This window comes from Quercus robur, chromosome 5 (genome assembly GCF_932294415.1).
Source record: "Quercus robur chromosome 5, dhQueRobu3.1, whole genome shotgun sequence".
Lineage (NCBI taxonomy): Eukaryota > Viridiplantae > Streptophyta > Magnoliopsida > Fagales > Fagaceae > Quercus > Quercus robur.
In genome coordinates this window covers 77,001,977-77,029,091 of record NC_065538.1, presented here as the reverse complement: position 1 = coordinate 77,029,091, position 27,115 = coordinate 77,001,977, and positions in this window count along the sequence as shown.

Genomic DNA, 27,115 nt, shown 5'->3' with positions numbered 1-27,115 from the left:
ACTCACATGTTAAGTCTAGAGTCTGTTTTAGGGTTTTGTCACGGAATAGCCAAAGGGGGAGATTGTAAGGTTGAATTTATTCAACCATCTAATTGGCTTTATTCCGTGCCAAATTTGCTTGTAATTCAGCATTTAGTAACCCTGTATTTTAGGTGGGTTTGTTGTAAGGGTAGTGAGTGAGATAGAGTGAAGTTTGCTCAAGAGTGTGCAAGAAAACAGAGTGTCGCGGCTGGGACTCGCGGGTGGACTCGCGGCTGCAAGCCGCCAGAAGCTGCACACGTGCCAAGCATGCTGGAAGATGAACAGTCATGCTAGCTGGAGCACTACAGGAAAAAACAGGACAACTGGCCATACGGTTAACTCGCGACTAGATCTCGCGACTTGGTCAAGCCGCGAGGTCAAGCCGCGAGCCACCCCTGTTTTGGAAAAACCTGACGTTTCACATTCCTCTCCACTCTAGTATAAATACCCCTTTAACCCACGATTGAAGGAGAGCTTCCAGAGAGAATTTTGAGAGAGAAACCCTAAAGAAAAACAAGATTGTTTCACACACAATCCCTACCTTAGAGTCTCATCAAAATCCCTCACTCTCTTCCTCTCCATTGTCAAAACCTTGAGAGGCATTATACCAAACCTGGTTCTCACCATTATCATCTCTGTGAGACAGTCGTTTGGAGTTCTGGGAAGCAGTTAGGAAGGAGCCAATCTTCATTGGTTGATGCTACGGTGCAGTAGAGGAATCCGGAAAGCTAGAAAAGAAAAAGGTTCGGCGCAACCTCGTTGTAGCAAGAAGCTTGGAGGGCTTAGGTGCACTGGGTAGATTAGACTTGGAGGGTCTATTGCTGTCCTTGTATCCCAACTGTATTTTCTAGTGGATTGATTACCGCTTGGAGGGCGGCGGAGAGGTTTTTCGCCGAGGTCTTCGGTTTCCTCTTCGATAACACATCGGGTGTTATCTTTGTGTTTGCATCTTCCTTCCTCTCTATCTCTGCCTTTATATTATCTGCTGTGATTTTATTTTGTTATGGCTTAGATAGTTTTTATCCTATTTCACGTTATAGCATATGTTAAGTTTCCGCACACTTGTTGTTTAACATATTGCTTGTGTTGGTTAAGTTAATTTTTGGGGTCTAAACGTTCAAAAGTGTATTGGTACACGTTTTTGAACTTTCAGCAGAGATAGAAAATATCCTATAGACAATGTGATGAGAAAGACATGACTCATAAATAGCATAGTAAAACACACAGATGCTTTCAATAGATTCACACAATAGAACATGCACATTCAGCACAGTAAACTTCACATCTACAAAAGGAACATTTTGAATCAACTCATCAGCACAAGTTTAGATAAAATGAGTAACCAAAATAAATTTAGCTAAGCACATGATGAAGACCAAAAACAACAGCTAAAAAAATTTCACACTCAAGCAGCAGTAACCACAAGCCTAGCAAGAACATAGAGCAATAGCCGTAACACAAACCCATCTCAAAAACATAAACAAATGCGAAAAATCAAGGGGGAAAAACACAAAATCAAGTAGAAAGGAATTCAAGAATGAAAACCCATACCTGTTACTTGAAGATTTTGAGCTGAAAAGAAGCAACAAAGGAGTTTGAAAATGGGTACACGGAGTGTTTGGGAAGGAGACAGTTTATAGAGAAGATGAACAGTCACAAAAGTTCGAGGGAAAAATTGAAAAAGATTTAAAAACTGCCCCTATTTTTGCCAAACACGCGTTTTTCGCGACTGACGAAAGTCGCCAACAAGTCACCAGTTCAAGCCGCAAAAACACTCAAGGACAAAAGTTTGAAAAAAATTTCTAAGTGTTTTTCGCGACTGGAAGGTCTACTCGCGAGTGAGTCGCAAGCTGAGCCGCGAAAATCTCTGAGTAACCCTCGCGACGGGACCTTCCACTCGTGAACAAATCGCCAAAAATGTCCTGCAAAGACGCGACTGATGCTCGCGACTTGACTTACCCGCGACTGAGCCGCGAAAACAGGGCAAAACTGGATTTTTGAAATTTTCATATTTTTAAACAAAATACTTTCCAAAAACACCTAAAACACTCAAAAATCTTTTTGTGTTTGAATTAACAAAGATTGAGCATGTGAAAACACATTTCATCAAGTACAATCACACAAATGAATATGGCATTTATTGAACATAAACTTGTGTGTTGTGTGTGGATATCAACAATGAGATAGTCCTTAGTCTAATGTGAAACTTCAATGATCAATTCAACCAAGGCATACACAATTAGCACTAGATCATGTGATCCATCTCAATTATAGAAATATGTATATATGACCTCCCACAAAACTTGATAACATAACTTGGAGCTTTACATTTGACTCCACTTTCAATCATAACATTTGATCATTTTGATCTTTTGAGGCAATCACCTTTCATTGTGAGAGTGATATTTGATATTTCACTTTAATGAACAAGCTTTTGGCTTTTTGAATAAACATTCTCTTTAATATAAGGTCGCTTACCCTTTTTCCTAGTCGAATACTAGAATGTGCGATAGGCTTTTGCAGCTCAATATCTCTTTTCATTTGGAGATTTACATTTTGTGAGCTCTTTTTAGCAAAAACAAGAATAAAGAGTGGGAAGATATATAGACACAAGTCTATGCATGTCTCAAGATCAACATAACCATTCACTAATCATTCATGACAAGTTTGAAGATCTATTTACAACAATCACATAGATTTCAAGATTTCTCCCACAGAGATATGAGTGCAAAGAAACAAGCAATGCTCGAAAATGCACAAAGCCATTAGCACAAAGGTACAAGGCAAAATAGGTTTTGAGACAAAAGCTTAACAATGTCAATCAAACTTTTTGATTTTCTAATTTTTATGTGATTTTTGGATTTTTGACACTAGAAGAAAAAGATTGATCAAAAACGAAATAAATTAAAAGTATGCACAAGTAGACAAGCAAACAACCAATAGCAAAAAAACACCAAGCAAATAAACAAACATCGTCGCAAAGCATAGGAAGTATTAATGCATGGACATGTTGTAATGCTTATGCATGAGTACCATTTTTCACCCACACGTCACTTGCATTTGGGGTGATTTCCTTATAGGATTGAGTACGGGAGTTAGGGATTTCAAACCTTCGTGAGAAGCTTTCCAAGCAGTTGGTGAATGCACCTATCATCTTCATCACGTTCATCATTCCGGGATCGCCATTTTGATCTCTAGATTGTTCACCTGCCCAATTTCTTCTATCATTTCTAGGTCCTCCTGACCTTTGAGGAGTTGCACTATTCTTAGCTCTCAGCTTTTGACAATTTGGTCGAGTATGCCCTTGAAGTCTGCAATGATGACACATATAAGTTGATCTAGGACCTCTTTGTGGTCGTGGATGAGACTTGGCACAAGATTCAGACCTGCCTACATACTGATTGCGGGGATTCAACAACCGTTGGTTCACCACATTCTTCTTCTCATCCATCTTGAGCTTCTCATCAGTAAGGTCAACTTCAACTGGATCTTTAGCCTTTACAAACTTCACTTCTTTAGTTGCATTTCCAGATGAGCTACTTCCTCCGGTATATCCCAACCCAGATTTGTCTGAAAAGCTCTTTTGAGATGAAATAACATCATCTAGCTTCTTGGTGGTGACCCTCTCTATTTTAGCATTTGCTTGCACAACCTTTTGCTCAAGAAATCTCACTTTTGTGTAAGTTTCGGACATCTCACCATTCAGTGTTTCTATCTCACATTTGGCCTCCCTATATCGGATTAGGAGACTTTTATAATCCTCCTCTGCCTTCTTCATTTTTCTCACAGCAGCTTTGGCCACCCTTGTGTACTCACCCAACTTCTCCAGGAGTGAGTTATAATTCTCTTGAAGATTGGCTGTGCTTTCATCTTCTTCAACATCTGATTCTTCAACAATTCCCAGTGATTCTTCATCACTATGTTCTCCAAGGTCTCGTACAAGCAGATTCAACTCGTCTGAAGACTCAACATGAGCAATAGTCATAAAAGCTGAGTAGTTCCCCTCTCCATCACAGCTTTCTTCAGATTCTGAGTCAGATGAATCCGAGTCACTCAATGTCGTGGCATATACTTTGCCTTTCGATTTCAAATAATTCGGACATTCCTTCTTAAAGTGTCCATGCCTGTTACATTCGAAACAAGTGACAACTTGTGTAGGTTGGGATTCTTTTCCATCTTTCCTTTTGAATTCCTTTTTCTCCCTTCCTGAACTTTGTAATTTTCCTTTATCACCAAATTTGCCATTATTTTTGAATTTCAAGAATTTTCTGAAATTTTTGACAAGGTATGCAACATCTTTGTCAACCACATCTTCTCCCGATGAGTCTTGATCTTCCACCTTCTCATTAATGGTCTTAAGAGCAAGAGATTTACTCTTTCGTTGATTGGGCAGCGACATCTCATAAGTCTGAAGAGAACCAACCAGCTCCTGGACTTTGATGTCATCAAGGTCCTTGCTTTCTTCAATCACTGTCACTTTGGCGCGAAAACTTTCCAGCAATGATCGAAGGATCTTCCTTACAATTTTAGAGTCCTCCGTTTTCTCTCCCAAATTGAACTTGCTGACAACCACCTCATTTAGCTTCCCATAGAAAGAGTCAAAGGACTCATCCTCACTCATTTTGAGCTCCTCAAACCGAGTGGTCAGCATTTGCAACTTGGTGTCTTTCACTTTCTTCGTGCCTTCGTAGATGGTTTCCAATGTCTCCCATGCTTCTTTGGCAATGGTAATGTGGGAGATCCTGTGAAATTCATCTGGAGACACACCACAGAAAATAGCATTGAGTGCTTTACTGTTAGCATTAGATGCAGTGAGTGCTGCCTTATCCCATGTGGATTTGGCTACCTCAGGTCTGGTCCAACCAATCTCCACAGCATCCCAAACATATTCATCAATAGAACACAGAAAAGCTCTCATGCGAACCTTCCAAAAAGCATAATTACTACCATCAAAATATGGATGTGCATTTAGGGATTGAGACCGATCCATCTCAAAAGGGAGTTAAGGATCACACAATGGTATTGAAACCAATAAAAGTGTACCTGCTCTGATACCAATTGAAAGTTCAAATATGTGTATAAACACCCTTGAACGTTTAGATCCCCAAATTACAACTTAACTAATTCAAGCATTATGTCAAACAACTAGTGTGCAGAAAATTAACATAAGCTATAATATGGAATTGGTAAAACTATCTAAGCCAAATTAAAATCACAACCCACAGCAGATAATAAAAAGGCAAAGATAAAGAGGAAGGAAGATGCAAACACAAAGACAACACGCGATGTGTTATCGAAGAGGAAACCAAAGCCCTCGGCGTAAAACCTCTCCGCCATCCTCCAAGCGGTAAACAATCCACTAGAAAATATAGTTGGGATACATGGACAGTAATAGACCCTCCAAGCCTAATCTACCCAGTGCACCTAAGCCCTCCAAGCTTCTTGCTCCAACGAGGTTCCGCCGAACCTTTTTCTTTTCTAGCTTCCCTGATTCCGCTACTAGACCGTAGTATCAACCAATGAAGATTGGTTCCTTCCTAACTGTTTCCCAGAAATCCAAACAACTCTCTCACAGTGATGATTATGGTGAGAACAAGGTTTGGTAAAATGCCTCTCAAGGATTTGACAATGGAGAGGAAGAGAGTTGAGGAATTTGAAGAGACTCTAATGTATAGATTGTGGGTGAATCAATCTTGTTTTTCTTTAGGGTTTCTCTCTCAAAATTCTCTCTGGAAGCTCTCTTACATTTGTGGGTAAAAGGGGTATTTATACTAGAGTGGGAGAGGAATGTGAAACGTCAGGTTTTACAAAACAGGGGTGGCTCGCAGCTTGACCTCGCGACTTGACTAAGTCGCGAGATCCAGTCACGAGATAACCGTATGGCCAATTGTCCTGTTTTGTCCTGTAGTGCTCCAGCTAGCATGACTGTTTACCTTCCGGCATGCTTGGCACGTGTGCTGCGTTTGGCGGCTTGTAGCCACGAGTCACCCGCGAGGCCAAGCCGCGAGTCTCTGTTTTCTTGTACACTCTTGAGCAAACTTTACTCTATCTCACTTACTACCCTTACAACAAACCCACCTAAATACAGGGTTACTAAATGCTGAAATACAAGCAAATTTGGCACGGAATAAAGCCAATTAGATGGTTGAATAAATTCAACCTTACAGCAAGAAATTACTATTTAATTTCTGCAAGTTTCAATCGATCATAATTAGACTCGATTGATTGAAGCTCGTGCATATTGTTTTTCTGCAGAATTTTCCATCTCTGCCCAAGCCCATATGACGTTTAGGGTTTTATGTTTTGCTTCAAGTATAAAAGAAAAAACCCTAGCCTCGTTTTAAAGGTTGTTGATATGTTGTGTGTGTAAATTTCTTGTGAGATCTAGAGGTGTTTAGCTTCATACATACTTAGGGTTATCAAGATCAAGATTAATGTCGAGAGCTTGGTGATCTCTTTTGTTTTCGTCTCAAGAGCTTAAAGAAAACACAAGTGGAAATACTTGTGGTTGCTGTGGATCAAGGAAAGAAGTAGTCCATGGACTTGAAACTGTCACGTGGTCGTGGTCGTAAGTTTTTTACTCGATGTAGCAATAGTATGTTAGTGGTCTAAGTCGCTATTGTAAAACTTCAATTATTTCATAGTGGATCTATTTTATCTTGAGGATAGCTAGGTTAAATCTTCCTCAGGTTTTTTACCGGTTTGGTTTTCCTGGGTTATCATATCGTTGTGTTATTTATTTTCCGCATTGTTTACATGATATGATTTATTTGTGTTAACCTAGATTTGAATAATTTACCTAAGTAATCACTTGGCTAAATAACTAGGTTAAACAACTTGTATTTTAAAGGGTTTAAAAACGTACAAGTGGTATCATAGCGGGTTAGCTCTAGTATTTAGATCATTTGATCTAAGAGTTGATCCTTGACCCCTACTGTCATGGAACACGGTCACTCTCTTGTGATCCCACCTCACTTTGATGGGAACAATTATGCCTACTGAAAAGTAAGGATGAAAGCATTCCTAAAATCCATTGATGAGAGAGTTTGGAATTCCGTTGAATACAGGTGGGAGAAGCCAACTACTCTTGTGAGCAAGTGGCAAACTTCTCAGAAAGAAGCAGTTGCTTTTAATAGTAAAGTCATGAATGCTATTTTTAATGCTGTTCTATGGAGAAATTCAAGAGAATCTCTAATGTTGAGGTTGCTCATACTACATGGAATATTTTCCAAACTATGCATGAAGGCATAAAGGCAGTTAAGATCAATAAGCTGCAACAATTAACAACTAGATTTGAAAGTATTAGAATGTCTGATGATGAAAGTTTTGATGAATTCTATGCTAAGCTTAATTATATTGTTAATTCTGCTTTTAATTTGGGTGAAATTTATGATCAACCTAAGATTGTTAGGAAGATACTTAAATCCTTAACTGAGGACTTTAAACCCAAAGTGACTGCCATTATTAAAAGTAAGGATGTGGACTCCATCCCTATTGATGAACTTGTAGGATCTCTCCAGTCCTATGAGTTAGACATACCTCAAATAAATCCAAATCAACGGCTCATGGGAATGGATTTGATGATGAACTCTCTTCTACAGAGATTGCCTATCTTGCCAAGAACTTTAGAAACTTTCTTAGGAACAACAACAAAAGGGTAAGAGGTAAAAACAATGTTGAACCTAGGAATTTTAGGTGGAATGAACCCACTAAATTGAACAATAATAATAAACCTAAAGAGAAAGTAGGTAAAATTTCTAATAATTCCATGGGTCAACAATGTTTTGGTTGTTAAGGGTATGGTCATGTGAAATCAGAATGTCCTACATTCTTGAGATCAAAGGGTAAAGCTATTGCCGTAACCTTTAGTGATGATGAAATTTTTGATCATGAGCCTGGTAGTGATGAGGATGGAAACTTCATTGCTTTCATAGCTATTGCTATAGTTGATGAAAGTGTTGTGGTTGATGAGAACCCTTCTGATGAGGAACTCTCTGAGAATGCTGATTTGCAAGAAGCCTATAATAAGCTTTGCAAAATTGCTGAAAAGGACGCTATGAATGTTGATTTAGGTTTAAAGAAAATTGCTTCTCTTGAACTTGATAAGAAAAATTTGCTCTTGAAATTGTTTGATGCTAATGAATTACTTGATAAGGTGAAGACTGAGAACATGTTGTTGCTTGATAAAGTTAAGAACTTGGAACTTGAATCATCTATTATTAGAGAAAAAATAAATAAGTTTGTTAGTTCTAAACTTGAACATATGTTAAGTATTCAGAAGTCTCCCGTAGACAAAACTGGTCTAGGTTTAGAAGATAGCATCTCTGTGCCTAAGACACATTCCACAAACTTTATTTCTTCTTCTGAGCCTCCCGTGAGTGAGATTGTCAAACCAATAGAAGTTACACCTCCTAAGAAGATTAAGGTTGATCTTAAAAAGTCTAAGCCTAAGAATCCTACCATTCCTAAGGATAAGTTGCATGATAGATCTTTGTGGGTTTGTCATATTTGTGGAAAGACTGGGCACATTCGTCCAAACTGTTTCAAGTTGCAAGCTGCTAAGCAAGCAAATAAACCAAAAGTACTTGGACCTCAAGCACAAGATCCTATGGTACTTACTGGTGAGTTGGTAAATGTTTTAAACCTTTATTCCAATCCTGGAGTTGCTCATCATTCTAATATGAATAATAACTCCAATGCAAGAGTTGCATCTAAAAAGTTTTGGATGCAAAAAGCTCAATCTAATTGAGTCTTTCTGATATGGTCCTTGTGTTTCATCTCTCTATTCTTTGTGACCATTCTTCTTTGTTGTTTTTGTTTTCTTTGTTTTTAGGATTTGCATTGCATAACATTTATGCATTTCATGCTAGGTTGTTTTTGTTATTTTTTTAAAAAAATATTAAAAAAAAAAAACAAAAAAAGGAGAAAAGGAAGGACAAAATGTGTTTTGCGTTATTTTTCTTGGACTTGAAATCAAGGCTAGCCATATTATCTTTACATAACATGTTTATGTACCTTGTTTAGCTTGGATGAACTTATTTTGCTGCACTTTACTAGTTTTAGCTTTGTAGTGCATGTTGTGTGGGAGTTATTTATAGTTTTTGATCACGATCTTGATCTTGAAGTTACATGCTTTTGATTGTAACGACTAAACAACTCTTAAGAGAAAGGCATAAATAACCATTTCACCAATATTTACTAGCCAATCATGACACCATAGTGCATATCATATGATTTTGTGCTCGAGAAAGTGTAGCACATGCACAAAAGAACATAAGGTGTAGCCTCGGCTTATAATAATAAAATTGGTGTGTACATTATTGGGATATAATAAATTCAAATTGAAATAAAAATGGTGTGCACATTATGAGACAAAATCAAGAAACTTACATGATTGCAAGCTTGTATTCTAGGAGATGTGAGAGTTATATGATGTAACTCTTTAGGTAATAGTCACTTTCAAACTTATGTGATGAATTTTGTAGAAATTGTGATTAATTACTATCTATTTATCACCTCACATGTATCTCATGCTTTTACTAGTTGCACACACTACACAAGTTATTCTTTGTTAAACTTCGTACATGATATTATGTGTGATCTTGTTGTGGCCATCCAAGATTAAATGTTCCGTGATTTTGATGCAAAACATGTTTTAATGCTTAAGTCTTTAAGGAAAAATTGATTGAAAATCTTGTTTTTGGAAGATCAAGGTTGAATTCAAGTGTTTTTAAAAAACTTTACATGTCATACTCATGCATTTTATTCATAAAATAAAGTGCTTTGAGGAGTTTCTGCATTAAAATGCTCTGTTTTTCAAAAAAACTAATTTTTCAAGATTTTCGATCGATCGAACCTGTTGCTCGACTGATCGAAAATGCAATAAAAAATTAGGTTTGAATCTGCCTGGCTCGATTGGTTCTCGATTGATGCTGGATCAATCCAATATGATTTTTGACTGATCGAAAATCAATCAGAGAGTTTTTTAAAAGGTTTTTCTCATGTGTTCATCACATTGTTCATACTTTTTCAAAAAGCTTTCTCTCTCTTCTTCTTCGACTGATCCATTTCAAGTCAATTCTTGTTGTTTTCTTCAAGTGCTGGTAAAACCTTTTTACCCCTTCTTTTTCATTTTATTCACAATTTTCATGCATTTTAGGTGAAATTTTCAAACCTATAGATTTTTGGAGTTTTTGATTTTTGAGTTGGTTTCTTTCAAATTTGATCACTGGGTTTTTGCTCTTAGATGTTGTAAACATGTTTCCCATGCATTAATTTGATTAATTTGGTGATTTGAGAACAATTTGAAATTCTAGGGATTGAAACTACATGAAATTGGGGATTTTGTTAAATTGGGCTATAATTGGTAAAATTGACTTCTGTAATTGATCGATTAATTCATTATATGATGTTTCCTAACTAGTATGATGGTTAATTGCTCAATTTGGGTTACTTTTTGAAATTGGATTTTTCAAAGTTTGGGGTTTTTGTTCTAAAACTCTATGTTCAAGTCAATTGTTGGTTCATAAAGTAAAATTGAATTGTTTTGAATGCATTAAAGCATGCATCATATGTGCATTCACTTCATGCATCATATAGATTGTTATTTGTTGAGATTTTTGTGCTTTAACCCTCTCTAATGCAGTCTGCCCTTGTGTTTTTTTTTTTCTTTGTTTCTTTTTTCATTCTTTCCAACCCTTAGCATCATGGTTAGGAAGTCTAGAGCCTATAAGAAAGCCTCCACCTCCTCTACCCCTGTTTTCCAGAGTGATAGGTTTCTTAGCCCGAAATATCAAGAAACCTTTGAGAAACTAAATGTCTATAGGAAGGTGTGGGCTGAGCGGAAAGTGATTTTAGATGAGGTTGATCCTGAGATTCATAGGAGTTTTGATCATAGGGGTTAGTTGCCTCTTTTAGATGTAGATCATCCTCCTCCGGCTGTTTTGATCAGAGAGCTTTATTTGAACCTCTCTGTTCACTCCACTTCATCCAACATTCAGTTTGTGAAGAGTTGGATAAGGGGAGAAGAGTATGCCATTACTCCTCAGGTAGTGGCCTTTCTTTTGGTGTACCTTTGGTTCAACAATCTGTTTATCCTTAAGATGAGACTCATCCTCTTGACGACATTATGTCACTCTTCATTGGTACTTCCATTCAGTGGGGTACTGATCCTCGTATCATCTCTCATGAGCTTACTGAGCTCAATTATCTGTTTTTTTGAATTTCATGTCATTCCATTTGGCCTATCTCTCATTTACACACTATTCCTATTGAGAGATGTGCTTTTTTGTATGCTCTTGTCACCGATGCTTCTATTTGTTTTTCCTATCTGTTTATTAGTACTTTAGTTGAGGTTTATAGGAGTAGCTCGAAAGGGCATGATTTTTTCTTTCTGGTTTTCACTCATAGGATTTTGTTAGATTTGGGTTTAGAGGATTTTTCTGCATTCGAGCCTGTTCATATCATCGCCCCCATAGGTGCCACCTTTCTTAGGCAAAGAGTGGCTCAGATGAAAACTAGCTTTAAATGCCCCAGAGTTGAGTCTTCCACAAGTTATGCATCTCGGCCTCCTCCTTCTGGTGATCCATCTACTGAGGAGTTTGTTGATCCTTCGCCTTCTTCATCCGGTGATGCTTCCATTTGGAGCATGTTGGAGACTGTCATGACCGTTCAGGCGACACATGGACAAATTTTGGTAGATGTGCCTACTGAGCTTCAGGCTTTACATGCGGATTTGGCTAGTGTTCGACATTCTTCCCCGCCTCCACCTTTTGATGATGAGCATTGATTGCGCTTTGGCAATTCGTTACAAAAAGGGGGAGTATTTATACATGTTGATAGGGGGAGATTTAGATTGTATCTAGGTGCTTCATGGTGTATTCATTTTTTTTTTTTTTTTGGCTCATGATGTATTTGTTTTATGGGATATATATGTTTGGGGGAGACATTATGTTTTTTATCTCTATTATTGTTTCTTGTTTCACATGTGCTATATTGATTATTGATTTATATTATGAGGTTATCATGATGTTGATAGGGGCAGATTTTGTGTTTTTGTTGATAGGGGGAGATTTAGATTGTATCTAGGTGCTTCATGGTGTATTCATTTTTTTTGGCTCATGATGTATTTGTTTTATGGGATGTCTATGTTAGGGGGAGACATTAAGGTTTTTTTTTTTTTTTTTTTTTATTTTTTATTTTTATTTTTATCTCTATTGTTGTTTCTTGTTTCACATGTGCTACATTGATTATTGATTTATATTATGAGGTTATTCATGATATATGTCTTTTATTTTCTGTTTTGTGAAATCAAGAATTTATTTTGTTTTTACTTGTATTTTCCACACATGCGTTTATGTGTTTGTGGAGTGTTATAGGAATATACAGGTTTATTTAGTCGTGCTGCTGTCTACACTGGCAATTGATAGATAGTAGTTAGGGTTGAATTGTTTTTGAGCATTTTGTTTTAATGGGCTGTTTTGTAACTTTGAGCATTTTTGTTTTGGTATGTGTTTTGTTACGGATTTCCAAAGGGGGAGTTTGTTAGGTTTTAAGAAATTAGGAGTTAATGTATTAGAACTTCAATATGTATATGTTGGCCAACCATGATCAAAATGTTTAGTATAGATTTAGGTTGCTCAAAGTGTGTGTATGTGTAAAGTTGGAATCAAGAAACTGCAGGAAATTACTATTCAATTTCTACAAGGCTCGATCGATCGAAAATTAGACTCGATCGATCGAAGCTCATGTAGATTGTTTTTCTGCAGAATTTTCCAACTCAGCCTAAGCCCATATGACATGTATGGTTTTATGTTTTGCTTCAAGTATAAAAGAAAATACCCTATCCATGTTTTAAAGGTTGTTGATATGCTGTGTGTGCGAATCTCTTGTGAGATTTAGAGGTGTTTACCTTCATACATATTTAGGGTTATCAAGATCAATATTAATGTCGAGAGCTTGGTGATCTCTTCAGTTGCTGTCTTAAGAATTTAAAGAAAACACAAGTGGGAGTACTTGTGGTTGCTGTGGATCAAGGAAAGAAGTAGTCCGTGGACTCGGAGCTATCACGTGATCGTGATAGTAAGTTTTCTACTCGAGGTAGCAATAGGATGTTAGTGGTCTAAGTCTCTATTATAAAACTTCAATTCTTTCATAGTGGATTTGTTTTACCTTGAGAATAACTAGGTTAAATCCTCCCCATGATTTTTACTGGTTTGGTTTTCCTGGGTTATCATATCATTGTGTTATTTATTTTCCGCATTGTTTACATGATATGATTTACTTGTGTTAACCTAGATTTGAATAATTTGCCTATGTAATCACTTGGCTAATAAATAACTAGGTTAAACAACTTGTATTTTAAGGGGTCTAAAAATGTACAATGTGCAAAGGAGATATAGACCTATATTGAGAATTATTAAAACTAGATGGGAGCTTCAACTTCATAGGCCTCTACATGTAGCAGCATATTTTCTCAATCCTAAGTAAGTTTATTATTTGAATTGTTATATATTTTAATCTTAATCTTTATATTTTGTATGCATATTTATTTATAAGATATAAAATTGTGATAGGTTTCGTTATGATCCCAACTTTGTTGCAAGTGAAGAAGTGAGAGTTGGACTTTATGAAGTGATTGAAAGAATGTGTCCTACATCTTTGGAGAGGTGTAGGATTGATCTACAATTGGAGAAATTTGATATAGCTGAGGGTTTGTTTGGAAAAAAAAAAAAATGTCTATACTTACAAGAACAAAGATGCAGCCAGGTAAGTGCTATTATTATTATCATTATTATTGATTATCATCATCATCTTAATGTAGCCTTTTATTTGTTGTTATCATAATTATATTGTAGCCCTTTACAATTTCTTTTGTTGGCAATATAGCATTGTGGTTGGAAAGTTATGGAGTACATTGCAAAGAGCTTCAAAACTTAGCTATACGTGTCTTAAGCCTAACTTGTAGTGCAATGGGATGTGAAAGAAATTGGAGTACTTTTGATCATGCACACATCAAAAAAAGAAATCGTCTTGAGCAACAAAGAGTGAATGCTTTGGTGTTTGTAAACTATAATATTAATTTGGAGTTGAGACAAATAAAGAGAGAAGAGAATGGTGACTCATATGATCCAATTTGTCTATCGAATATGGAATTTGATAAGGAATGGATTACCGAAAAGGAAGAACCTTGCTTGCTAGAAGATACTTCATGGATGGACATTTATGAATGTTTTGAAGTTAATGAGGAAGGATGTAGTTGAAAAAGAAAGAGAGGTATAGATTTATATTGAATTGAAATTTTCTTTCCTATATTATGAATAAAATGCTAATTTTGACAATATATATTTTTTGTTATTATTTTTATAGGTCCAAGAATTTTGAATGCCAAAAAGAAAAGTAAAGAAAAAGTTATTGAAGTTGAAGAACCAGAAGAGATAGTGGATGTTGGAGATGATGAAGAAGATGTACAAGAAGATGTCAATGATGAAATGATTTTGCAAGATGATGAAGGTGATAACTTCATTGACTTGGACTATGGAGATGATTTTGATTAGGCAGTGATAAATATGATTAGGAAAAAAAAAGTATTTTTGATAGGCCAAGAATGTATTGATCCCTTATAATAAATTAACCAATTGATTTAGCCAAGTTAATTAATTAATTCAATTAACATGCAAAATGTGTGGTAGCACAAACAAATCATCAATTAACTAAATGCAGCGGAAATTAAATTGACACGGTGATTTGTTTACGAATGGGGAAAACCTACAAGACAAAAACCCCACCGAGTGATTTTAAGGTCACTACTCCCGAGAATCTACTATTATCAAAACAAGCAGTTACAAGTAAAGGAATCCTAGTACCTTATACCAACTTATAGCTGAACCCTTACCCCAATCCCCAATTGGACTTGTTCTGTAGTGACAATATCTCCTTTTCAATGCACGACTCCTAGTTTGTGACTAACCAATAAATGCGCGGATCCCAGTACACAACTTAATCACCAACTTGAGAAAGATGTTGGCTGCAAAGTTCTTCAGTTCATCACACGATGAAGATAACGAAGCTCCTTAGTCACAAAACCCTACGATGTACAAACACAACAACTTCTTCAAGATAAAGATGAATTAGGGCAAATTCTATCTCCGGTCACAATTTGCATGAACAAAACTTTTCTTCACACTTGCACAACCTTTTACGGCCCTTAAAATAATCCTTATATATGTTTAGGGTTGTGAAAAAAGAAAGCCCAAACATATACCCATGGATTGGATGCAAAACAGAACTGAAAATCTGTTTTTCATAAATCTCGACAGATAAGGTATCTATCGAGCTAGCAGTCGAGTTTCGTGCTTTAGTAGCTTTTTAAACCTCGATAGATGCTAGCTATCGAGCTAGCTGTTAAGCTTTAAAATCCAACACTTTTTCACTTGTTTCTTGGACATATTTGTATGGCTTTAACACTTGAACTTGAAACCTTGTTTCTTGAAGTATTAAATACATCCTAGATCTACCCAATTACAAGTAAAGTGCGTTTTGTCAAAGGATTAGCCAATTACATAAAATATTGACACATATTCTTAACATGATTCACATATATCCTAACAATCTCCTCCTTTGGCAATCCATGACAAAACCACAACAAACAAATAAACACATGAGAGAAGTCATAAATTACTCAACTCATACTCACTTGTTGAATACAATAAAATCTATCCTAACGCAAACTCTTGAAAAACTTAGCAAGAAGAGAGTTTATGACAAGAAGACTTTGACAACCTATATTTCTGAAACACTTTAAACAAAACTCATCAAGGCATCTTAGTGTGAAACAAAAATATAAGATTGCATACATTCAATAAGAAAAATGTGTATAAAGAGAGAAAAGAAAAACATATGAAGAGATAGGTGAAATGTGATAACTACATCATCAACTATATATATATCAAAGATAAGTACAATATTTGCTATCACCAAGTGGTCAAAAGACCAATGTACAAGAGATAATGTATCTAAAATAGAAAGAAAAGAAAACATACAAAAATCCTCACTACATCCCTCATATACACTCCCCCTATCACAAAAATCTCCTATACTAACCCTCCCCTTATAAGTATGACTACTCTTATCTCAAAACTATTCCCCCTTTTTGTCACGAGTGACAAAGGGCAAGTACATCAAGTAGACATCTCATCATCACTGGGCGAGCTAGCACTATCATCCCCATCAACATCATCACTGCCGGAGGCATCATCACTCTTATCCTCGGATACCAGTGGAGATGGAGAAGAAGCAACAGTGAAACCACCCATGACAACCTATCGTCGTGCAATACGACTAACACGGGTGTTCACTTGACACAAGTCATCACTAAGAGTGTCAAGGCGAGCATCCATGCACACAAGCTGTGCCATGATGGCCTCAAGTGTCACTCCACCCACAGAAGACGAAGGTGTGGAGGTGGGTGGAGTGGTGGAAGCAGGAGGAGTCGCCATCTTTGTCTGGGGCCGCCTTGGTCTGAGTTGTGCTTCGCTCCGTCGAATGGTAGCTGCATCTATGGCACTCATAATCGGAAAATGAGGAGACTTGGGGAAAGAGATAGAAAGGTGGCAAAGAAGCCGCACAATAGCTGAAGGAAAAATGAGCTTACCATGGGTCGCTGTATCCCTAAAAACATCTATAAAAGATAAAATGAAGTAAGAAGGGAAGTCGATAGAGATATCCTCTAATAGGGATAGTAAAAATTGAGCACGAGGCTCTGTAATAGTGTTATAGTGAGACAAAGGATAAAGAATAAATGTCATCACCATGTTAAGGAATCTCGAATCTTTTGCAAAGGCCGAGCAAGGGCTGTTTTGACGGTCACCCCAAGAGGAAGGTGTCTCATAGAAGAGAGACGAGAGTTTGTCTTTGGACACTATTCTCAAACGATCGCAACCAGGGTAGACAGGATGCGCTACCCTAGGAACATGTAGTACCTTGGAGACAATCTCCGGAGTAACTACTATACGCATACCTTAAATGCGAGAGAAGAAATGAGGTACAAAAGTATCAAATTCGTGCATATTGGAGTAAAACTCCTATATGATCACGGAAAGGCACATGACCGGGATGCCATACAGTGACTCCTAACCCCTACTGTAGATGACAATTGGTAGGTCAGTATTGGAAAAATCTGACAAGATGACTTGTCGTTCAGAATGAATGCCTCTCCTAGAAAAGTTCTCCGAGAAGTCCTTACGGGCCTTCTCATCACGGAACCGAATGTGAGATGGAATGGGGTCAAAGGAAGAAGAAGTGGACACCACAGAACAAAGAGGGTTATGGGACAGAGTGGATTTGCATTTGGGTGCCATAGTGTAGACTAACGTAAGAAGGAGAGAGAGAGAGACAATCAGAAAAGCACCAATAACACAATATAGATGAATATAAAGAATTGAAGGTACGTATGCATGAAAATGCATGAATATGTGACATGCAAACTAAAATACATCATGGGCTCAACCCAATCGAAACCTAACAGCACACAATCATTACAACAAAATAAGCACACATCTAAATGCATGACACATTGTTATAATGAAAATGTGATGCAATGCATGATGTTTTAAACCCATTTAAACAAAAACTCATCCCAAAATTTTAACAAAAACTTAAAAGTTTTGAAAAAATCTCAAACAATTTCAAAAACCCCAAAAGTTAGGTCAAAAGATTAATAAGTGAGAAAGTATCATACTAGATGAAGAAGATGATCTTGAGACCAAAGATTGAGTGAGGAAGAGGTTTGGAGGGATTTAGAGGTGTTTTGGGAGGTGAAGAGACAGAAAGGATCGAGAGAGATCAAGAAATGTGAAGCTGAAATCGCGCTGACCCTTTAAATAGAAGTTCATAATTCTCGACAGATCGAGAGCTATCGAGAATTAAAAACGCACTTTTTAGCTGACGAGGCTCTATCGAGGATCTTACGAGAGGTGTCCACAATAAATATTCTCGATGGATCGAGGTAGCTATCAAGAAGCTATCGAGCATCTAGAAGGTTTCTTGGTGGATCGAAGTAGCTATTGAGAATGCGATAAAAAGCAGTTGAAGGGTCTCAATAGATAGCATAGCTGTCGAGAGGTATCGAGAAGCTATCAAGATTGCTTAAAAATAGTTTTTCAAGAAGAGAAAAACACAAATGTGAATGCAATCAATCATGCTACAGAACCAAAGATCCAAACAACATTTTAAGCTCTCATAAACATCTCTCAACAGGAAAAAAGTTAAGCACATAGATCCAAAACACAGACACACACTAAACAAGTCTAACCAATTTTATATTTCAAAAACAAGTTAAGACAGTTTAGTGAGCATACATTAACACATGTATTCCTTGTGATGGCCAAATCACATTGCACCTACACATGTATCAAAAGTAGCAAAGAATTTTGCGTGTTATGTGTGAGAAATATCGCAAGATTGCAAAAGTGTCTACATGTTATGACGATTTGAGATATGAGAAAATCACTTTAACTCACACACAATCATAACTGTTTGATGGGAACTATCACCTTCGAGGTACATCTTATAACTCCCACATCTCTTAGAAGACACGCTTGCAATCATATATAAAGAATTGGATTCATTTTGTTTTTTATTTTTCTTTGCATATTTTCTTTTAAGCAAACCATGCATAGTATATATGAGAGAGAAAAGAAATACCCAATGATGTTAAGCATTTAACATTCCACTTTTGCTATGCCGAAGCATACAAATGTCATTTCATGATTGGCGGGCAACAGTGGTGAGATGGTTATTTATGCCTTTCTCTTAGGATTTTCTAGTCCTTCCCGTCAAAAAGAGTGATACGAGTGTTAAGTATAAGAGATTACTTAATCTTATTCATCACAAACATGAGCCACAAAGCTCACTTGCTTAGTTGTGCATAGAGATGCTCATCTAAGCTACAAAAGAAACAAAGTTTAGAAAACTTTGTTTCAATGGCCATCTAGGGTACACAAGTACTAATGTACACAAACACACACTGTTTTTGTATGTTTTTTTTTTCATTTTTTTTATTTTATTTTATATGAAAAACAAAATAAAGCAAAACTGAAAAGTAAACAAACAAATAAAGCAATGCATAAAACTAGATGCAAATACATGAGGAAGGAGGAGATCAATTCATGGAGATAACACCAATGCTTTGGCAAAGGATTTAAATTGTTTGCTATCAAGAGGTTTGGTGAACAAGTTAACCTTCTGATCATCAGTGTGAATGAATTCAAGAGTGAGTGTACCATCTTCGACAATCTCCTGAATGAAGTGATGTCGAATCTCTATGTGTTTGGTTTGAGAATGTTGAACCGAGTTCTTAGAGATGTTGATGGCATTGGTATTGTCACAGTAGATAGTGAGATGTTCTTGACAAATACCGTAATCATGGAGAAGTTTTTGCATCCATAGAAGTTGGGTGCAATAGCTATCGACAGCGATGTACTTAGCCTTTACAGTGGATAATGAGATGGATTCTACTTTTTGCTCGTCCAAGAGACAAGATTATTATCCATATAGAAACAACCCCCCAATGTACTATTTCTATCATCAGCATTCCCAACCCAGTCAACGTTAGAATACCTAGCTAAGACATCATTTGTGTCCTTTCTGTACCACACACCAAAGTTGGCAGTGGTTTTGACATACTTTACAATTCTTTTCAAAGTAATCATATGAGACTCTTTGGGCTTAGCCTGATATCTAGCACACATTCCCACACTATAAATAATATCAGTTCTACTAGCAGTAAGGTAAGGAAAACTACCTATCATGCTTCTATAAAGAGATGAATCTACACTTTTCCTAATAAGTCGATAGTGAGTTTAACATTTGGGCTCATAGGGGTTCTAACAAAACTAGCAGATTCCAAACCAAACCTTTTCACAAGATTTCTTGCATATTTAGATTGAGATAGGAATATACTTAAATCTTGTTGACAAATCTGCAAGCCAGGGAAGTGAGTCAGCTCTCCAATCATACTCATCTTGTACTCGCTTTACATGAGGTTTGAGAAACTATGAGCAAGTTCATCCTTAGTCAACCCAAAGATGATATCATCAACATAGACTTAAGCAACTATCAACTCGCCGTCTTCCCATTTAATAAAGAGAGTTTGATTAGCTTTTCCTCTTATGAACCCATATGACACCAAGTATTGTGTGAGTTGATCATACCAAGCTCTAGGGGCTTGCTTTAAACCATAAAGTGCATTCTTGAGGTACAATACATGATCCGGAAAGTGTGGATCAATGAATCCTTTTGGTTGAGCCACATAGACATCTTCTTTAAGAAACCCGTTCAAGAAAGCAGTGTTTACATCCATTTGGTATAGTTTGAACTTCAAGTGACATGCTAGGGCTAGGAGAATTCTAATGGATTCCATGCGGGCTACTGGAGCAAATGTCTTATCAAAGTCTACTCATTCCATCTGAGAATATCCTTGAGCTATAAGACGAGCCTTGTTGCGGATCATATTACCCTCCTTATCAGTCTTATTACGGAATATCCACTTTGTGCCAATGATGTGCTCACCCCTTGGTCCAGGTACTAGAGTCCAGACATCATTCCTCTAAACTAAAGTAGTTCATCATGCATAGCTTCAACACAGCTTTCATCCTCAAGAGCTTTCTCAACTTTAGTGTGTACATTTTTAGACTTCTTAAAACACAACTGAATTAACCTAGTAAATTAGCCAATTGATTACTTAGTCCAAGTTTTAGATCTAGGTTAACACAATCATATAATCATATAATGCAAAGCAGCGGAAATATAAATAATACAATAATATGATGACCCAGGAAACCACACCGGTAAAAACCTGGATAGGATTTAACCTAGTAATCCTCAAAGTAAACCTGAATCCACTATGAAAGAATCGAAATTTTACAATAGCGACTTAGATCACTAACATCCTATTGCTACCAACCAGTAGAAACTTACTGACACGACCACGTGCAAGCTCCGAGACCACAAACTCCTTCTTTTTTGGATTCTCCAACAAGTACAAGCACACCCGCTTGTGTTTCTTTAAACTCCTTAGTGCAGCAACTGAATGATCATCAAGCTCTCAATCAAATCTCCTTCTTGATAATCCTAAGCATGTGTGAAGGTAACCACCTCTAGATCTCACAAGAGATTCACACATACAGCAAAATAGAGCAACAAAGTCCTTAGAGAGCTTTTGGTTACAAAACCCTAGATACAAAAAAAGGCACAAGAGGCACTCTAATCTCTCTAAAAAATATATAAAAATGTTTTAGGGTTTCCCTTATATATAGGAGTGTTTTACTTGAATCCTAATACGTTAAAGTAGAGTTTGGGCTGAACTGGAATTCTGTAGAAAAATAAATCTGCACGTGGTTTGATCGATTGAGTCTAATTTTCGATCAATCGAGCCTTGCAGATTTAGTCCAATAAATTCTGCAATCACTCGATTCCAATTTTACAAATAAACATACTTTGAGCAAGCGTAAACCTAGACTCAATGTTTTGATCATGGTTTGCCAACATAATACAAATTAAAGTTCTAATACATTAGTTCTTAAAATCTTAGAACCTAACAATCTCCCCCTTTAGCAATCCATGACAAAACACATCACAAACATGAAATGCTCAAAGTTACAAATAGCCCAAATACAATTCAACCTAACTACTATCTATCAGTTGCAAGTGTAGACAGCAACACGACTGAATCAACCTGTATATTCCTGAAACACTCAACAAATGCATAAACGCATGTGTGGAAAATATAAGTAAAATAAAAAATATATATATATTTTTCTCCCCCTATCAAAAATAATTTCAACTCCCTTAAACAAAATAAACAGGATTCCCACATATCAGCTAAATCTCCCCCTTGTTGTCACGTATTGACAAAGACAACTCAATGTTGCCTAAATTAAAAAAACATACGCAACAAAAGTGAAGAGAAAATAGAGAATTAAGGGAACACAAGACAATTCAACTCTATAGAAAATAGAGACTACTCCCTCTAAGAAGAGCAACAACTCTCCTATAAACAACAAAGGTTAAAAAAACTTTTCTCCCCCTATAAAAATAGGAAAAACAAAACAAGTTTTGGGGAAAATTTAGGAGGTGGGGATAAATAAAAACACACAAACCTAACTTAAAAAAATTAAGTTGAGGATACACATGATCTCTTTCAATAAGTGCAAACATGACACTATGTGACCCATAAACAGTTGCATGAGTAGAGAAAATATTTGCACATTGATTATCCATCATCTCTCTTAAGAAAAATATTTTCTGCAGTTCACACATAAAATTAGCATATACTAAAAAGTACATAACTCAAAAATTAATCAATCAATTTTTAAATCAAGTTGAGTACCCAATTTAGCAAAGTGTATGCATGTTATGTGTGAAAACAGTGAGAGATATGCAAAATTGCAAGATGGATACAGAAAACAATGCAATGCATGTGAATCCTAAACATAAATGATGCATGGAAAAATAGATTGGTCAAATACTTAAAAATTGAAAAATTTTCAGTTTCGATCGATCGAGCATTGATCGAATACCAATCGAGCTAGGCAGATTCAAATCAAAATTTTTATCACAATTTCGATCGGTCGAGAGATAGATTTGATCGATCGAAAATCTGGAAAAATCAGATTTTTGAATAACAAAGCATTTTAATGCAGAAACTCCTCAAAGCACATAGTTTTATGAATGAAATGCATGAGTATGAGATTAAAACTTTTTCAAAAACACTTGAATTCAACCCAGATCTTCCAAAAACAAGTTTTTCAATCAATTTGACCTCAAGTCTCAAACTTTAAACACATTTTACATTAAAATCAAGGAACTTTAATCTTGGGTGGCCACAACAACATCACACATAATATAATGTACCAAGTTTAGCAAAGAGTAACTTGTGTAGTGTGTGTAACTAGCAAAAGCTTGAAAAACATGTGAGGTGATATGTAAATATAAATCAATCACAATTTCTACAAAATTCATCACATAGAATTTGAAAGAGACTATCACCAAAAGAGTTACATCATATAACTCCCACATCTCCTAGAAAACAAGCTTGCAATCATGTAAGTTTCTTGATTTACCTCATATTGTACGCACCAATTTTTATTTGATAAAAAACTTATTAAAATAGCCGGGATAATGTACACACCAATTTTGTTTGTTTGATTTAACATTAAGTCTAATAATGTACACACCAATTTTAACGGTTAAACCGAGGCTACACCTTATGTTCTTTTTGTGCAAGTGCTACACTTTTTCGAGCACAAAATCTTACGATATGCACTAAGGTGTTCATGATTGGCTAGTAAACAGTGGTGAGATGGTTATTTATGCCTTTCTTAAAAGGTTCAAGTACGACAGTCAAAGACATGTGACTTCAAGATCAAAACAAAGTGATAAAAAATTATAAACATCTTTCACACAACATGCACTACAAAGCTCAAACTAGTAAAGTGCAATAAAAGAAACCCATCCAAGCTAAACAAGGTACATAAACATGTTATGTAAAGATAATATGGTCAATCCTTGATTATAAATCCAAGATGTGAAATACAAAACACAATATTCTTTTTGGAAAAAAATTATGACCAAAAACAAAAAGCACACATTATGCTAAATGAACAATGCAAATGCAATGCATGATAGTGCTTAACTAAGCTATAGAGGGCACACAAACAAGAAATATCAATTTCTTAATTAGCCCATGAGTACATGTACAAACTAGTACATACTCATACAAAATCAAAAATAGCTTAGCACATATATAACACATTCTATTCAAGTTTCTCTACAATGTCAAACATGTTCTAAATCAAGAGAGAGATATCATAATTCATGTAATCCTCAAGAAAGATAAAACAACCAAAAATAGAAACAAAACATGTCCACAAATAATTGAAAGAATTAAATCAGGAACAAGTCAACAACACTCACCTTAGAGAATCTGTTCTCACCCATCTAGCACGAGTCTTCGGCTTTGTAGGTGAAAATCCATGTGAAGCAGAGTGTATTTGAGGGATTACACCAATTTTCTGAGAAAGACTGAAATCCTGTAAATTCCTTTCACAAGCCAACAAGCTCAAATTTTTCAAAAGAATATGAAACAATTTATATGGACTTATGGCAGGAGAAATATCATCACATATCCTAGACTGAAACACAGAATGCTTAAATTTCAATTTATGACAATTAGGACGAATGTGATCGGAGACATCACAAAAGTGACAAACAGGAATAAATTTAGGAACATCAATATTCCTAACAACAAATCTAGTCTCAGATTTTGGTTTTTGCCTCAACAAAGAACAATTTGGTCTAATATGATCAACAATACCACAAAGGTGACTAGTAGGCACAAAAATAGATTTATTATGCTCTCTAACAATATGTTTAGACTTAGGTTTAGAAACTTTAGCGTCTACATCAGAACTTTTACATTTGTCTAACCTAACAAAATAAGCTTTTTCTTTATTATTCCTCTTAAAAGGAGGGATATAAACTTTCTCAGTTTTAGGCTTAAGAGAAACAGAAACAGAAACAATTCTGTTATCAACGGCAAGCTTGGTACAAGTCAAATTTTCAATTTTAGCTTTAGATTCAACTAACTCTTGTTCCAAGCTTTTCATCTTCTCATCTTGAGAGGAAATTTGATTCCTCAAAAATTCATTCTTTTTATTAGATTCATCTAATTTAACAATCAATTCCTCTTTTTCAAGATTAGCCAATTTTAACTCTTCCTTGAATTTCTTAGCAATTTTCATAGATTTCAATAATTCCTTACGAAGAGTTTCACAGGCATCAATAAAATCAACAGAAGTATGAGCAGAAACATGATCAGAAATACACTTCAAATTATCCATGACAACAGAGGTCAAAGATCAGCTCTTAGATCAAAAGATCTAAAACAAAAGAGCTACCTGCTCTAATACCACTTGTATAGTTTTTAGATCCCTTAAAACACAATTGAATTAACCTAGTAAATTAGCCAAGTGATTACTTAGTCCAAGTTTTAGATCTAGGTTAACACAATCATATAATCATATCATGCAAAGTAGTGGAAATATAAATAACACAATGATATGATGACCCAGGAAGCCACACCGGTAAAAACCTGGGGAGGATTTAACCTAGCAATCCTCAAGGTAAACCTGAATCCACTATGAAAGAATCGAAGTTTTACAATAGCGACTTAGACCACTAACATCCTATTGCTACCCACCAATAGAAACTTACTAACATGACCACGTGCAAGCTCCGAGACCACAGACTCCTTCTTTCTTAGATTTTCTAGCAAGTACAAGCACACTCGTTTGTGTTTCTTTAAGCCCCTTAGTGTAGCAACTGAATGATCATCAAGCTCTCAATCAAATCTCCTTCTTGATAATCCTAAGCATGTGTGAAGGAAATCACCTCTAGATCTCACAAGAGATTCACACACATAGCAAAATAGAGCAACAAAGTCCTTAGAGAGCTTTTGCTTACAAAACCCTAGATAAAAAAAGAGGCACAAGAGGCACTCTAATCTCTCTAAAAAACATATAAAAACGTTTTAATGTTTCCCTTATATATAGGAGTGTTTTACTTCAACCCTAATACGTTTAAGTAGAGTTTAGGTTGAACTGGAATTCTGCAGAAAAATAAATCTGCATGTGGTTCGATCAATCGAGTCTTGCAGATTTAGTCCAATAAATTCTGCAATCACTCGATTCCAATTTTACAAATAAACATACTTTGAGCAAGCCTAAACCTAGACTCAATGTTTTGATTATAGTTTGCCAACATAATACAAATTGAAGTTCTAATACATTAGTTCCTAAAATCTTAGAACCTAACATAGTAGGTTCAACCTGCAACAAGTAACAAGAATAAGACATAGAGTTAGCAACGCATTTATCAACTGTACGCTTCCTTAGTGTAAGTTCATTCATGTTTCCCACAATAACTTTAGGAGGATGATTCAATTTGATCCTGGAGGAAGGTCCTTTCTCTTCATGGGTTTTAGAATCAAGTGAAGTAGATATGTTTGCTAAATCTTCTACAACACTTGGAGTATCGAGAGTTCTATGAGATGCGGGCTCTTGTTCAACAATTTCTTGAACTTCCCTAGGCTCGGGAGGAAGAATCTCTTTGGGGATTTCCTCACTAAATTTCTCAAAACCAGAATCTAAAGATTCATCAATAATCACATTTACTGTTTCCATTACCTTCATAGTTCTTTTGTTGTATACCCGATAAGCCTTGCTTGTAGAGGAGTATCCTAAAAATATTCCTTCATTGCTTCGGGAGTCAAATTTTTCCACATTCTCTCTATCCTTGAGAATGAAACAAGTACTTCCAAAGATTCTGAAATACTTCACATTTGGCTTTCTTCCATTCCACAACTCATATGGAGTCTTCTTGGTGCCGGGTCTAAAGTACACCATATTTACCGTATGACATGCAGTGTTAACAGCTTTTCCCCATAAGTTTTTAGCCACATCCTTGTTGTGCAGCATGGATCTAGCCATCTCTTGAATAACCATGTTCTTCCTTTCTACTACACCATTCTATTGAGGAGTAATCGGAGTAGAGAATTCTTAAGATATACCTGATCTCGTGCAAAAGGACCCCATATATGAGTTTTCGAATTCCTTACCATGATCACTTCGAATTCGATCAATCTTTAGACTCTTCTCATTCTGCAATCTTGTGCACAAGGCTTCAATGTGCTCAAGAGCATTAGACTTGGATTGTAGGAGTATGACCTAAGTGTACCTAGTGAAGTTGTCTACCACAACCATAATGTATCTCTTTCCACCAAGAGACTCAATTTTAGTTGGACCCATAAGATCCAGATGTAGTAGTTCCAATTGTCTAGATGTAGTAGATGTTTGAGTGCCCAGATGTTTAGCTTTTGTCTGTTTCCTATACTGACATTGTCCACACACCACATTGCTAACTCAATTGAGCTTTGGTATCCCAAAAACTGACTCATGCTTAGATACAATTGAAAGATGTTTGTAACTAGCATGTTCCATCCTTTGGTGCCACAGATCTTCATTTGGTAAACGAATGC